The sequence below is a fragment of the Oncorhynchus kisutch genome, linkage group LG16, assembly GCF_002021735.2.
Source record: "Oncorhynchus kisutch isolate 150728-3 linkage group LG16, Okis_V2, whole genome shotgun sequence".
In the NCBI taxonomy this organism is placed as follows: Eukaryota; Metazoa; Chordata; class Actinopteri; order Salmoniformes; family Salmonidae; genus Oncorhynchus; species Oncorhynchus kisutch.
This window is the reverse complement of record NC_034189.2, coordinates 15,108,723-15,116,513: the sequence shown is the minus strand read 5'-3', so window position 1 is coordinate 15,116,513 and position 7,791 is coordinate 15,108,723. Positions and strand designations below refer to the sequence as shown.

Sequence of the window (7,791 nt, the reverse complement as noted above, 5' to 3'; positions counted from 1 at the left end):
TCAGAAAATGTCAGGCAGAATTTATGTAAACTCCATATCTGCATGTCAGGTTCACGATTTATAAATACCATTGTTCTTGGTGATTTTTTTAGATGCACACTATACAATCAAATCTGTGCGTACAAACATTTTATTAATGAGGTCCCAGAATAGCAGTCTTGACATTGTAAAGGCCTCTGATGCAGAGTTGTGCTTACCAATGGCTGATTACAAACCTACCCAATCTATACATTGTTATGTAAGAGCTGGCATAAACTGATTGATCCTCATGATCACAAGGAATAAACTGATACACATCAAGTCTTAAAAGCAATATTACATTTTTAACAAATCAATACAGTGTACAGTAGATGTGTATGAAAGGAGGCATAACATTACCTATTCACTATGCATGATTTCTCTGACAATATCCTCGTGGTTTGAGAAAAACAACTGAAATAGCAGTTCAATTTTATTCAAGTCAAATACAACAAATATAAAGTCAATGTGAGAAAGCAACATTTCTATAATAAGCAAAAAAGTATCATACAATTTAAACAACTTCAAGCAAATGTGTAAATATTTCTGAAGTGACAATCATTAGTGATTGACTAATGGTGGTCAAGTTTAGCTCTCCAAGACAATAAAGTAACCTATTGATTGATGTAGAGGTGATCCTTAATGCTTCAGATGATTTAGATTGTTTAGTTGTTTCAATGGACAAAATTGTGATCGGATCTGCATCGTTGTTCCAGGGTGAGAAAAGTGGGCGGACATCATCCTCATAACTTGGTCCGTTGGTGAATGAATAGATGAGTGAATTATCTTCTGCATTGTAGAAAGTCACCTTCCCTTCCTGATAATCCACATAGATACCCACTCGGTGTGGAATTCTTTCTTTATGGACATCATCATCATCATCATCATCATTATCCATGAATGCTGTAAAGTCTTTGCCATCGGAGATCCCGATTCCCAGAAGCCATTAGCTGGGCTGAGAACCATCTGTCCTTTCCTGTTAGCTGTTGCCCTGGTAACACCAAGTACCCAGTCCTTTTTCTCCTTGACCAGCCCAGCGGGTGTGTCAGTGAAACTGGAACACATTTTAAAGACATCATTTCCTCATATTGTAGCCTACAATGTGTCTCCACACAACTATTTGTATTTGTTTATTTAACCTTTATTTAACCTAGGCCTGGACTATTGATGGATTCAAGACAATGTCGTTTTTATTGATCTCAGATTCTCAGTTTGTCAGTGTCAAAGTAGCCTGCCATTTTGATAATTTGTCCGGTATTAAAAACGATTCTGACAAAGTCTCCAGTCAGGTAAAATTACATAGAATTGCACGAAATGCGTTTTTAAAACATTTTCCCGGACCTTAGGCTACAAAAAAAATGCACCATGTGTGCAACTTCTGTCTCTACTCTACTGCTCTGTGCCACTACGAAAATGCGATGATATGCATGCAAAGGTTTTTCATAAAGGTGACTTTTTTCTCATGCGTAGCTCAGAACTCTCCAAGTCACCCCCTTCTAGCGCTCACTTTTTGTCGCAGCACCTCCCGGTTTACAAATTAAGCACTGCAGTACTTCTGAGGTACAATAAATGATATCTATGTATTTGTTCAAACGGTATTATACAGTTAAACCATCAAGACATTTCAAAGCATTATTACATGTACTTTACATATCACATGATTTCGCAATAGATAAAGATACGCTTTTAGAAATTAATGAATTAACTAGAACCTCTTACCTGAATACAGATCACGGAGCTATAACGGAGTGTATGTTTCACATATGAAATAAACGTTATATTCTCCCCAGAGCTTCTTATAACAATGAGAGAAGTGTTTAACCAGAATTAGACTTTGAGGCTCAAAGGTTCAGAGGCCCCCTCTAGAGGTTTCTCCAGCAGTACATTTTAAAACAGGTCAGGCTATACAAATGTAATTATATTTTTAACGAATGACCCTCTTCACATTTACCAAATATTTTATTAAATACAAATTGGAGATATTGAAAATTGTACTGAAAAAGTGCATTATTATAGCAAAAATGATTCCTTCAAGCTTCCATTAAAGAGATACAACTTCCACTTTGATTATGGCTGAACTATGCCTCTTTTAACCTCCCCAAGAGCATTAAATCAGTAAGTGTTGTTGTGTTGAACTAAGGTTGCTATAGCAACAAGAGGATCTACTTTGTTATTTATTTCTTTATCCCTGGTTTGCCTCACGCTAGCAGAATTTAGAATGTACATGTTCATCTATATATAAGATACTACTCAGACACATTTGCTATTCCTTTATAAAGTATTTTGGTTGTGGTCTCACCTGTCAACAGTTCTCAGAGCTTGGGGGGTTTACTAGATATTAGATACAGGTGACAGAATATTACAGAACTACATTACAACACTACAAACAATACAGTCACTCAATACTTATATTTTGTCAAATTGTTCAATTAAAGAGAATCCGAGTTGTGGAACAGTCTTTTATTTTATTTTTACAAATTAAAGATGTGGAGCTTTAATGGATGAGCATAAATGATCATTTACATTTTCATCTTTGGATGAAGATTCCCCAAATACATTTATGCATTTATGCAAAGATTTTGAGTTACTCTTTACACATTTCATTAGGGCCAAAGAAAGATAGACTATCTTAGTCCATGTTCCAAAAAGGAGTGGATGTGGCACCTCTTCTCCACGTTGAAAAATGGTATCTGTCCTCCCTATTAGTCCACTAACACTCCCAGCTTCTCAGGTTCCAGTTCTATGGGAAGCTCATCAACACTTCTCAGTTCTCCATGATGATAACATGCTCCAGTAGCCATTCTCTGGATAATATAGTATCCAGTAGCTGTTCTCTGGATCCTGTGTGACTCAAACACTTCACTGAATCTTCCACCCCAAGTCAACCTCCCACTAATGTTTACCCATATCATATCCCTCCATTCCCAAGACAAACTTCCTTCCCAAAAACCTCTCCCAGGGCCCTTTTCTTCGTTGTTCTTCCCAGGTGTCCCAGTACTCTCTTCTTTGTGTTTTTCTTTAAACTTCACACATTTGTCCTGTCCTGATTTACTGTGAGACTGGGGTTGCGCTAAGTCAGGGTCGATCCACTGAAATAAAGTAGTTTCAGATGCTTTGCGATTCAACACCCCCCATCATAAACTGGTAATCCAAATGCTTAAAAACATATTTAGTGTCTTTAGAACTATTATATATTTAAAAAGCATATAATAAAATATGATAAGTAATATTTTGAAAAAAAATATATATATATATATATATTTATAAAACACTCTGGTGTGTGTGTGTGTGTGTGCGTGCTGTGCGTGCTGTGTGTGTGTGTGTGTGTGAAAAGAAAGTGGTTGGTTTGAAATCAACTGCATGATCAACAAATAGACTCCAAACTATGACGGAAAAGACAATTGCTCATCTAAACGGTATGGTAAACAAAATGATAAATAACATTTATTTTGCCAAATAACATAAAAGCCAGAAATGTTTCCAGTAAGTCCTGTATACATAACCATATTTACATCAATGCTCAATACTATTTAAATAAGTCCTGTATACATAATCACATTTACATCAATGCTCAATACTATATAAATAAGTCCTGTATACATAATCATATTTACATCAATGCTCAATACTATATAAATAAGTACTGGGCATTGATGTAAGAAATGATGGTAACTATCATTTATAATACTGTGTATACTCATAGCATTGTTTTTAACAAGGACTGTATCTTTTTTGGTGATTTCTGCAAGAACTTGCTTTCTCTTCATCTATAATGATATCTAATCAGAAAATGGATTTAGTGAAAACTCTTGGAATTGAAAAGAGTGAAATAAATATTTTTAAAAACAAATTAAGCCTCAATTGCTTACAAAATCATGTTAATTCACTTAATTAACTTTGCATGTACTGTAACACACATAGAAATGGGAGTTTTGTCCCCGAAATGAATCACAAATGTGTTGCATCATGTACAGTATCTCCCAGATCTTACTGAATTACTTATTTTTCTCCTGACAAACTGGAAGTGAAGAAATATATATTTTTATGTTCTAGACAAAATAGGGCACACAACAATGACATAATGTAATAATATTGACATTTGTGAAATACCCAACTGTACACATTGAATAAATTAAAGAGAAACGTCACTGTAGAATCTGTGTGATTTTCTTGTCACTATCCAAATACAATGTCTGCGAGGTGCGGTTTGTGTGTGTCAACCTACGGTATGTTCTAGGCCTTTATCTGTAACTGAACGTATTGGGGCCTAACATACTGTAAACCCAGTCAGGCAGACTGCTGAGGTAAAGCTCCTCCATAGGAAACAATTGTACCACCACATGTACCAAACTTAAGCATGATACACTTCATTACAAAAAGGACCTAGATAATTTGTTTAAGGGTATCAGCTGACAATACAATCCAGTGTCTCAACTCACCAGTCATCTGCAGTGTAGACTCCATCTTGGTTCCCTGGTACTCTGACATCACCACACATGTGACCCCCTCCAGTTGGTCCATCCCTATTCTCATGTGACTGGTTATGGAGTACAGGACGCCCCCCTCCTTCTGTTTGGGTCTCTCTGTCTCTGCTGAGGTGATCTCCTTCCCACTGCTGTCTGTCCACAACATGTGAGGCTCTGGGTACCAGTTCTCTGAGCTACAGCTGAGCTGGATGAACACTCTGTGGTGCTTCCTCATGGAGATCCTGGGGACACTGCCCTGCTCTGCTCAAGATGGGCAGAAGAACAGTATTACCATATCATAACGGATCATTGTTGATGATTTGTGTACCAGATACACTGCATTACAGTAAGCACCACACTGCATTACAGTAAGCACCTCACTGAATTACAGTAAGCACCACACTGAATTAAGAAGTTTAGCTTTGCTAAATACTTTGTCTTAACTTACGTGTCACCTGTAGCATAACGGCTGGTTCTTGAATCCAATCCAAATAGCTAGCTTGGCATTTGTAGTGCCCCCTATCTTACACCTTGACATTGTAGTGCCCCCTATCTGACACCTTGACATTGTAGTGCCCCCTATCTGACACCTTGACATTGTAGTGCCCCCTATCTGACACCTTGATATTCTTAAACCGCAGTGATACAGTATGTTGTCTCTCTCACTCTGTACATTTTACAGTGGCCTTTTATTGTACCCAGTACAAAGAGCACCTGTGTAATGCTGTTTAATCAGCTTCTGGATCTGCCACACCTGTCAGATGGATGGATTATCTTGGCAAAGGAGAAATGCTCACTAACAGGGATGTAAACAAAATTGTGCACAACATTTTAGAGAAGCTTTTTGTGAATGTGGAACATTTCTGGGATCTTTAATTTCAGCTCATGAAACATGTGACCAACACTTTACATGTGTTTATATTTTTGTTCAGTATAAATCACTACAAGTAACTGTACTTAGATATGGTAGTGTAATGGGTGCCACAAACGTTTTGAGTAATGACAGCACACCAATTGGAGTTTACAGTGTGTGGACATCTTCACCTGAAGAGAATACTTACTGAAAACTCATGTACCTGGGTGAAGATGTTGAACACCTGATAAAATAGTACCTGGTAAGGATATATGTTCAATATTAATTCCCATTCCAAGTCAATTTATGAAATTGTGCAATATTCTTAAATACGTTCCCTGTTCATTAGTGAGGTGTACACACTATATGATTATTTGTTACTTCCAAGATCAGAGAATGCACTGTCCTTTTTAAAATGAGTTTTTTCTTAGTTTTCTTTTGCAGGACACTCAGAAAGGTAAGGCTGAGACGAAGCTGAAGCAGACCACCATAGCAATATTTGTCTTCCAGAAAGAAGGGGACTCTTTCCATTGAAGGTGTGTAAATGCTGAACGAGCTGACTTTGGTCGTATCTGCTTGCGCCATGCTGTTTGCTGACATGTATGCTCTAACTTGAACTATCCAAAGGTACTCCGGTTCACCTTTGAGGTCTTTCAAAAAGAATCATAATGCAGCTTGATTGATGTACAGAAGATCTCTCAAAGTGCAGACCATAAGTACCAAGCTGCATGAGCCGGAGTAAACGGAACGCTCATGTCCCTCTGCACTGATCTAGGATCTATTTTTATGTTTTGGTCATCTGGATTTCAGTTGGAGTAAAGTGATTAAGTTTAGAGTTATGTGAAGATATTTACAAGTAGAAATACAGCTGGCAAGGGACATATCAAGGTTGTGTGGTGTGTGTGTGTGTGCGTGCGTGTGTACTTACCTCACTAGAGGACTTCATTCAAACTCAGTGAGATCTTGGAAGAATGGGGCAATGGAAGGGCTGGGAACAGCTGACTTTCTCTGGGCCATCTTGTCAAAAACTTTGTTCCATTTCCAGGATTCAAATCAAAAACAAATCAAATTGAATAAGTCACATGTCCCGAATACAACAGATGTTCACCTTACAGTGAAATGCTTACTTACGAGCAACTAACCAACATTGCAGTTAAAAAAAATAATGGATAAGAATAAGAGATAAAAGTAATTAAAGAGCAGCAGAAACAATAAATACAGGGGGGTGCCCGCACAGAGTCAATGTGCAGGGGCACCGGTTAGTTGAGGTAGAATGTACATGTAGGTAGAGTTTTAAAGTGACTATACATAGATGACAACAGAGAGGGGTAGTGGTGTGAAGGGGGGAGGGGGGGTAGCCATTTGACTAGATGTTCAGGAGTCTTATGGCTTAGGTGTAGAAGTTGTTTAGAAGCATCTTGGACCTAGACGTGGCGCTCCGGTACCGCTTGCCGTGCAATGCCGTGCAGTAGCAGTGAGAACAGTCTATGACTAGGGTGGCTGGAGTCCTTGACCTTTTTAGGGCCTTCCCCTGACAGGTATCGAGGTCCTGGATGGCAGGGAGCTTGGCCCCAGTGATGTACTGGGCCGTTCGCACTACCCTCTGTAGTGCCTTGCGGTCGGAGAGTTGCCGAGCAGTTGCCATACCAGGCAGTGATGCAACCATGCTCTCGATGGTGGAGTTGTAGAACCTTTTGAGGATCTGAGGGCCCATGCCAAATCTTTTCAGTCTCCTGAGGGGTAATAGACTTTGTCGTGCCCTCTTCCCGACTGTTTTGGTGTGTTTGGACCATCTTAGTTTGTTGGTGATGTGAACACCAACGAACTTGAAGCTCTCAACCTGCTCCACAGCAGCCCCGTCAATGAGAATGGGGGCGTGCTCAGTCCTCTTTTTCCTGTAATCCACAATCATCTCCTTTGTCTTGATCACGTTGAGGTTGAGGTTGTTGTCCTGCCACCACACAGCCAGGAATCTGAACTCCTCCCTACAGGCTGTCTCATCGTTGTCGGTGATCAGGCATACCACTGTTAATGTCATCGACAAATTGAATGATGGTGTTGGAGTCGTGCCTGGCTGTACAGTCATGAGTGAACAGGGAGTACAGGAAAGGGGCTGAGCACACACCCCCGAGGGGCCCCTGTGTTGAGGATCAGCTGGCGGATGTGTTTTTACCTACCCTTACCACCTGGGGGTGGCCCGTCAGGAAGCCTAGGATCCAGTTGCAGAGATAGGTGTTTAGTCCCAGGGTCCTTAGCTTATTGATGACCTTTGAGGGCACTATGGTGTTGAACGCAGAGCTGTAGTCAATAAATGGCATTCTCATATAGGTGTTCCTTTTGTCCAGGTGGGAAAGGGCAGTGTGGAGTGCAATAGAGACTCCATCATCTGTAAATCTTTTGGGGTGGATCTAGGGTTTCTGGGATTGATGGTGTTGATGTGAGCCATGACCAGTC

The 7,791-nt window shown here is 39.6% G+C and overlaps 1 long non-coding RNA gene across 1 annotated transcript; it reads right to left on the bottom strand.

Moving 5' to 3' along the window:
- Positions 1–112: 112 nt before the first annotated feature.
- On the bottom strand, positions 113–2,087 carry LOC116354041 (uncharacterized). Its single transcript, XR_004203484.1, has 2 exons — positions 1,738–2,087; positions 113–1,072 (listed from the first exon to the last, which is right to left on the bottom strand). It is a non-coding gene; the product is annotated as an uncharacterized LOC116354041 (long non-coding RNA).
- Positions 2,088–7,791: the final 5,704 nt, after the last annotated feature.